The sequence below is a fragment of the Nomascus leucogenys genome, chromosome 4 (assembly GCF_006542625.1).
Source record: "Nomascus leucogenys isolate Asia chromosome 4, Asia_NLE_v1, whole genome shotgun sequence".
In the NCBI taxonomy this organism is placed as follows: Eukaryota; Metazoa; Chordata; class Mammalia; order Primates; family Hylobatidae; genus Nomascus; species Nomascus leucogenys.
Genome location: NC_044384.1, coordinates 78414964 through 78423942, shown reverse-complemented (window position 1 = coordinate 78423942; position 8979 = coordinate 78414964). Strand labels below are relative to the sequence as shown.

Here is an 8979-nt window from a genome sequence, read left to right as displayed (position 1 = left end):
TGGGTATAGGCAAATGTATGTATGCACAGATAACCATTCACCTATGCATCATTATATTTATTATTTATTTATTTATTTATTTATTTAATTTTTATTTTTTTGAGACGAAGTCTCACACTGTTGCCCAGGCTAGAGTGCATGGTGCAATATCAGATGACTGCAACCTCCTCTTTCTGGGTTCAAACGATTCTCCTGCCTCAGCCTCCTGAGTAGCTGGGACTACTGCCACTCACCACCACACCTGGGTAGTTTTTTGTATTTTTAGCAGAGATGGGGTTTCACTATGTTGGCCAGGCTTGCCTCAAACTCCTGACTTCATGATCTGCCCTCCTTGGCCTCCCAAAGTGCTGAGATTACAGGCTGAGCCACTGTACCCGGCCTACATCTTTATATTATTAATTTGGGATTACATCATATGTTTTTCTGACTTTGTAACACAGACGTTTTCCTATGTCATTAAACACTCTTGAAAGACATCATTTAGATAGCTGTCTGGTAATCTATTATTTGGGTATACCATCATTAACTTGATCATTTCTTCATAATGAATTTTGTATTATATCTAATATACAGTATCATATTACAATAAATTTTCTTACATTTACATCCTTAAACATATCTATTATTATTTCCTTGGGATGAGTTTCTAGATGTGGAATTACTGAATAAAAGGGTTTGCTCTATTTTTAAGGTTGCTAACATATAATTCCAATTCCTAGATCTTGCCAATTACTACTTGGTGGTATCATCACTAATCAACAATTTTTTCTTCCTAAGGTTTGGTTCCTTAGGAGAAAAAGGTCTACGCACAATATAGTCTGCAAGGTTTTTTCCCAGATGATTACATTCTTTCTTGATAGCTGAAAATAGTACCCATGGTATGGCAACATTAGAGCAAGTATTTCAATGCTTGGGGTTGGGGAGGCTCTCCAGAGGGACAATCCTTGAAGAGATGCATTATTTTTTATTTGTGTCTGGACAGCTGAAGGCATTCACTCTCCATATTCTTTTACTGATTTGAATCAAATGAGCACGGGAGATATATTTTGCCAGATATGTTAATGTACTTTTTAAGTGGAATTGTATGGAGATTACTAAGGAGCTCTGAGGTCTAGTTGCATCTCTGGGCTTTAGTTTCTCATTTGTAAACTGAAAAATTTGGACTAGATAATTTCTAAAGCCGTCACTGCTAACAGTGTATGATGTCCCTGGTGACTTCTCCTTCCTCTTTTTTCTGGACACCCATCATATCTCTCTAGGTATTTTTGTTTTTGTGTTTATTTCCTTAGATCATCTTCTTGAGGGAAGGAAGCTGAAGCATTACATAAGATGTTTGTGCTTCATGACTCTCAGAAGCTGCAGATTCTGTATAAATACTTGGAAAAGAGCATCGCTGAATACACAAAGGTAAGGGAGTAGGAGGAGATCGAAGGAGAGAGGGTTGAGTTGAGAAGAGGACAGATTCAGGGTTCAGTACCTTACTGGGGAGATAGGAATGCAAGTCTAAAGTCAGAATCTGTGCAAAGATAACCTTAGTATCCATATCCAGTCAATCACCTACTTTGCTTCCTCTTTGTGACCTCTTAAACATCTTTTGATTTTATCCTTCTGCTATCTTTGGTGTACTTTGTCATCTCTTTCAGGTAATTGCAATATTTCCTTATATCCAATCTTAACAGCCTAGTTACAACTTTGTGATGAGAGTCATCTATATGACACATATAGGATCATATCACTCCCTGGTTTTAAAATTTGCCATAGCAATTTGCAGAGTCCATCTCCAGGGCTTAATTGGGTTACAGAGTTTATCATGAAATACTCCAGCCTTTTCTATTTTGCCTCTCAACATTCTCCCGTCCTATATACCACATGCTACAAATATTGAGCCCCTCACACTTCAGTAGACATGATATCATCTACCATACTCTTAATCATTTCACTCATGCTTTTTCTCCTACTTGTAATAACTTGCTCTCATTCTCTATTTTGCAAAAAAAAAGACATTACATGTTTATCAAGACCCAGTTCAGATATTACTTCTTATGTAAGTTTCCTTATCATTTCCTAGAAAGGTAGTGCTTTTCCTCCTTGGGATTCTATACCACCATATACATATATCTCTCAGACCACGTGTCCTACTATGGTTGAACTATGTACTCTCCATCCTTCTAAACTTAACTTCAGGGTTGTGGCCATATCATATTCACCTTTGAGTTGTTCATGCTTAAGAGAGACCTGATACACAATAGATGCCAAATAAGTAGTATGTTATGAAATAAAGAAAAAAATGAGAAAATGGCATGAATTTTTAACAAATGAATGAATATCAGGGAAGCCAGTTCCTAACAATTCAGGTGTTAACATGGGTTTTTGTGGATGCTTATTGGTCCCTCTTACAGCATAACTCTCAATGAGTAGCCCAATGAGCCACCTTGGAAGCACTGGACCCATCCTAATTCCTCCTAGACTTCTTGTCCTTATTTCCCATGCCTCATATAGGACTTTATATTGGAGAAAAACTTCATCCCCTCCTGTTTTGTTCTGTTGCATTATAGGCATATGGCACCATTTTCAATATAAAAAATAAAAACCCATTCAAAATGGAGGTGATGGTAGATGCCTGGACAGATTACCAGATCATCATTACTTGGCCTCAGAACCAGGTAGGAGCAATAGTTATTGAATACCGGGGCAGTCACTCTGCAGACATTCTATGTGTGGCAATGAGGGAACTGAAACTGAGGGGTGGTGAGAAGAATGTTGACACTGTTGATGTATGCAGGTTTTGGAAGGGCTGTTTGGGAGACAGGGTAGGGCAGTGAGATAAGGCTTGAACTTAGATCCAGTGATCAATAACCCTGGATGTGTAAATAAAATTAGGATTCCATCCAGTCAATCTATTCCATCAAGATTCTGATCATAGGAATACATCCCAACCTAGACTTCTATGGCTGAAAGTGATTAAGAAGTGTTTTCACCTGCAAGGACTCTCAAGTGGAAGTATCATCAGCAGAGGGTAGGCAGGCATGTAGAGGCAGACTGAGCTGTCTATTCTAGGTACTACTCTGGTTCTGGAATGATAGTTCTTTCCAAAAGTTTATCTATTCACATGCACTCCAAGAGCCAATCACTGAGCCAGCCCCAGAGTCCTGGGTTAGGATTAGCTCAGGTGTCACCTTGCCAAAAACTCAGAGCCTTTCCAACCTGTTCCTTATCATTTTTCCATAACTTAGGCACCTTCTCTTTTAAATCCTTAACATACACCATTTTGGTTACACTTCCCATTCTAGACAATGGAGCTATTTACTCACCCTCTCAAGGGCAGCTCATTTTAGTGCCCTAGAAGAAAGAAACTATCTTCAGTGTATAAATAGTGAGTTATTCTTGGAGCGACTGCAAGGCCATTTTCTACACCTATCTTAGAAAAACAGAATGTTTCAAACAAGTGAATCTCTAGTACTCTAGGCCTATGCAAGAGCATTTTGTAATTGCAGGGCTATGTATGATATTTGTTGTATCAGGAGATAAAAAATGACTGGGGTCATTACACATCTTCACCACATCTTCACCAAAGCTCCTGACAACTTAGAGGAGGTCATGCTCCGAGTTTATCAACTGGGAGCAAACGTTCCAATCCAATCTAACTAGTCTGAGTTAAAAGAAAAAGATCCATGGTTTATTCCTAGCTGATATGGAAGGTATAAAGCAGTACTTGTCTTTCTCCTCTCTCCAGGTTGCCAGGAGGGCTTGGATGAAGCAATAAGAAAGGTTGCAACTTCAAAATCAGTGCAGGTAGATTACATGAAAACCATGCTTTTTTTTTTTTTTATTATACTTTAGGTTTTAGGGTACATGTGCACAATGTGCAGGTTTGTTACATATGTATCCATGTGCCATGTTGATTTCCTGCACCCACCAACTCGTCATTTAGCATTAGGTATATCTCCTAATGCTGTCCCTCCCCCCTCCCCCCACCCCACAACAGTCCCCGGAATGTGATGTTCCCCTTCCTGTGTCCATGAGTTCTCATTGTTCAATTCCCACCTATGAATGAGAACATGCGGTGTTTGGTTTTTTTTCCTTGCGATAGTTTACTGAGAATGATGTTTTCTAGTTTCATCCATGTCCCTACAAAGGACACGAACTCATCATTTTTTATGGCTGCATAGTATTCCATGGTGTATATGTGCCACATTTTCTTAATCCAGTCTATTGTTGTTGGACATTTGGGTTGGTTCCAACTCTTGGCTATTGTGAATAGTGCCGCAATAAACATACATGTGCATGTGTCTTTATAGCAGCATGATTTATAGTCCTTTGGGTATATACCCAGTAATGGGATGGCTGGGTCAAATGGTATTTCTAGTTCTAGATCCCTGAGGAATTGCCACACTGACTTCCACAGTGGTTGAACTAGTTTACAGTCCCATCAACAGTGTAAAAGTGTTCCTCTTTCTCCACATCCTCTCCAGAACCCGTTGTTTCGTGCTTTTTTAATGATGGCCAATCTAACTGGTGTGAGATGGTATCTCACTGTGGTTTTGATTTGCATTTCTCTGATGGCCAGTGATGATGAGCATTTCTTCATGTGTTTTTTGGCTGCATAAATGTCTTCTTTTGAGAAGTGTCTGTTCATATCCTTTGCCCACTTTTTGATGGGGTTGTTTGTTTTTTTCTTGTAAATTTGTTTGAGTCCATTGTAGATTCTGGATATTAGCCCTTTGTCAGATGAGTAGGTTGCAAAAATTTTCTCCCATTCTGTAGGTTGCCTGTTCACTCTGATGGTAGTTTCTTTTGCTGTGCAGAAGCTCTTTAGTTTAATTAGATCCCATTTGTCAATTTTGGCTTTTGTTGCCATTGCTTTTGGTGTTTTAGACATGAAGTCCTTGCCCACACCTATGTCCTGAATGGTATTGCCTAGGTTTTCTCATAGGATTTTAATGGTTTTAGGTCTAACAATATCATACTGAATGGGCAAAAACTGGAAGCATTCCCTCTGAAAACTGGCACAAGAGAGGGATGCCCTCTCTCACCACTCCTGTTCAACATATTGCTGGAAGTTCTGGCCAGAGCAATCAGGCAGGAGAAGGAAATAAAGGGTATTCAATTAGGAAAAGAGGAAGTCAAACTGTCCCTGTTTGCAGATGACATGATTGTATATCTAGAAAATCCCATTGTCTCAGCCCAAAATCTCCTTAAGCTGATTATCAACTTCAGCAAAGTCTCAGGATACAAAATCAATGTACAAAAATCACAAGCATTCTTGTACACCAATCAAAGAAAAACAGAGAGACAAATCATGAGTGAACTCCCATTCACAATTGCTTCAAAGAGAATAAAATACCTAGGAATCCAACTCACAAGGGATGTGAAGGACCTCTTCAAGGAGAACTACAAACCACTGCTCAATGAAATAAAACAGGATACAAACAAATGGAAGAACATTCCATGCTCATGGGTTGGAAGAATCAATATCGTGAAAATGGCCATACTGCCCAAAGTAATTTATAGATTCAATGCCATCCCCATCAAGCTACCAATGACTTTCTTCACGGAATTGGAAAAAACTACTTTAAAGTTCATATGGAACCAAAAAAGAGCCCTCATCGCCAAGTCAATCCTAAGCCAAAAGAACAAAGCTGGAGGCATCAGGCTACCTGACTTCAAACTATACTACAAGGCTACAGTAACCAAAACAGCATGGTACTGGTACCACAACAGAGATATAGATCAATGGAACAGAACAGAGCCCTCAGAAATGATGCCGCATATCTACAACTATCTGATCTTTGACAAACCTGACAAAAACAAGAAATGGGGAAAGGATTCCCTATTTAATAAATGGTGCTGGGAAAACTGGCTAGCCATATGTAGAAAGCTGAAACTGGATCCCTTCCTTACACCTTATACAAAAATTAATTCAAGATGGATTAAAGACTTAAATGTTAGACCTAAAACCATGCTCTTTATACCAGAATTACCAAAGAAACACGAGACTTCAAGTAATGACAAGATGGAGTTATTTAAAGTGGGTGACGATAACAAGTGAGATTTTACCTTTTGCTTCCCAAATTCCTTGACAGAATTATTGAGTTGCCACAAAGGCTGTACTTGGAAATGTAGGACTTGAGACTAAATTATGATGGGGTACACAATTGCATGGGTAAAGAAAGGGAGTTATGTTAGCAACTGTGTACTGAGCATGGACAGAGCCTTCATTAGACCAGGTATTTATGCATATTATTTCACTTAGGGCTCACAAGGGTCCTTCTGAGAGGGTAATGGACATCATTGTGACATGGAAAAATGTTTACTGAAACTATTTACGTCTTACAAAATGCTACATGCTTATAGAAAGTACATAAGATACGAAGTGAAAAATAAAATCTGTCCACTTGGGTTCCCCTGCTAGGTGTAAATAATTTTGACACTATATGTATGCTTTTAGTACTGTATATGAGTTATGTATTTATTTTTGCAACAAGTACACATAATTTATGGCATCTTCTGAAATGAATATCATCATAAATAGATTATTGAACAGTTGTATAAATATTTCTGAAAGATGAATTACCAGAATTAAAACTGTTGAGTCAAAGAATATGCATAATAAATGAATGATATTTCTAAACTGGATGGTAAGATTTTCATAAATTTAATGTGTGATGTCATAACTTATGAAACAACCTAAACATCCAGTAATGGGGAAATGGAAACAATTATTATGGTACATTAAAACATTAGAATACTATGAAGCCATTAAAAAGAATGAAGCAGCTCTACATGACAGATTAGAAAATATTTCCAAAATAGTTTGTTACGTAAAAAAACATAAGGTGGATGGAACAATGTATATAGCATGCTACCATTTGTGAAAATAAACAAATGTATGTACATATCTAAAATTGCATAGATTTATGGGAAACTTGTACAAAATATATTGGTATTAGTGGTTGCTTCTAGAGAAAGTAATTGGGTAATAGGAGATCAGAGAAAGAAGAGAGATTTGCTTTCCTCTAGTAATCCATTTATGCTTTATAATTTTATTACTAATTGAAAAAATAAATAGAATTTAAACACACATTCACAGATATGTTTGATTTAGCCAGAAAAGTTAACATTCTTCAAATTCTGCTTTGCCCCACCATTGTTCCCATGAGATTCTTAAGGGGAACATATACACAGGGAAAAATGATAAATGGGGATTAAATTATATTTAGTAGTATAACTCTGGAAGTCTGGCATGAAGTACCTGCCCTAGGGTGATTCCTCTAAGCCTACACATGGATATCTTTATATCTTGCCATTCTAGGTTTGGCTATCCACAGGAGGGGGGTGCAGGAAAGTGTACTTGAGATCTTTCAGGAAGCAAGCCCAGGATTAGGTTAGACACGGAAGTGAGCAAAAACAAAGCATCACCCATAGAAAACTTAGCGTTCTTTTGCCCACCCACTGGCAAACATGAAGTGACTCTGAAACTGACAAACTTCTCAAAGCTTTTCCTCCTTGGAGAGGGGCAAAAATTCCTGGAGATCTTCTCTCTTTCACTATTTCCATATTTACAGAGGATATTACTATAATTTTACAAACAAGAAAACTGAGTCTCACATAACTTTTCCAAAAGAAAATAATCAGGATTTGAATCCCAATGGTTAGCACCAAAAATGTAGTATTCTTTTTCCTATATTGCAGCTTCTTAAACTGCATTTCTGGGTATGTGACGATGGGCTTTGGGACACATGAAGATGTAAGATCAGCATTGTTCTCATCTTCCTGTAAAATATGTTTGATTGGAATATCTGTTCAATGAATTACTATCTTGTATATTTAGATATTTTGTGGAGTAGAACTCAAAATGCACATGGTTTAATACATGCATCTTTCAAGTAAATTCAGCCATGTGGAGGGCTTCTCTGGTCTATATCCTCACTCTTTTAAAGACAGGTGTTCATTTTCTTCCTTAGGGCACTTAATGGGACATTATGAGATGTCCTATAATACATCATGCTATCTGTCTGCTATTAAATATACCATAAAACACAGTATTCCCCCAACAATTATTTGGAAACATTTTGAAGCAGGAATAGAAAAGGTAGTTGTTATGCAGCTATTGCCTCCTCTAGGCTGTAGGATCCTTAAGGAAAGGAATGGTGATATATACATATATATATATACATATATATATATATTTTTGCAATTCCAGTGTTTGATAATATTGGCTGAATAAAGGTAAATTTTTTTTCTTCACAGGGAAGGAAACTTTTCAAACATGTGCTTAGGTGCTTCACATGCAGGTCTTGTAAATGAACACTGGGCCTTTGGGAAAAATGAGAGGAGCTTGAAATATATTGAACGCTGCCTCCAGGATTTTCTAGGATTTGGTGTGCTGGGTCCAGAGGGGCAGCTTGTCTCTTGGCTTGTGATGAGACAGTCCTGTGAGTTGAGAATGGGTTATACTGTCCCCAAATACAGACACCAAGGCAACATGTCGCAAATTGGTTATCATCTTGAAAAGTATCTTTCTCAGAAAGAAATTCCATTTTATGCTCATGTGGCAGATAATAATGAGAAAAGCCTACAGGCACTGAAAAATGTTGGGTTTAAGGTTTGTCCTTGTGGTTGGCATCAGTGGAAATGCACCCCCAAGAAATATTGTTGATTAGTTTCATTGTCCATTTCAAATCTTATCAGTAGAAAATCATTAATTCAAACACAAATATGGTGATCTACATTAGCACAAAAGACATCTGATTATCCAGGATCTGGGTATTATTTAAGCTCACCCTTAACATTTTTACCCTCCTCCTCCTCTGTATTCTTACAGAAAATTAGAAGCTCAATCCTATGGTCTCATAATTTCCTTTATGATGACAGACATCTCAGAATTAAAATCACCCAATGCCAATCGTTAGTGCCAAATAACCCTTTATCTCAACACTTTCTTAAATGAAGACGACTTCTTTGATGAAAAAATTTGCT

The 8979-nt window shown here is 37.6% G+C and overlaps 1 pseudogene; it reads left to right on the top strand.

The window, feature by feature from the left end:
* Positions 1–1329: 1329 nt before the first annotated feature.
* On the top strand, positions 1330–8659 carry LOC100595219 (annotated as a pseudogene).
* The last annotated feature ends 320 nt before the right edge of the window (positions 8660–8979 follow it).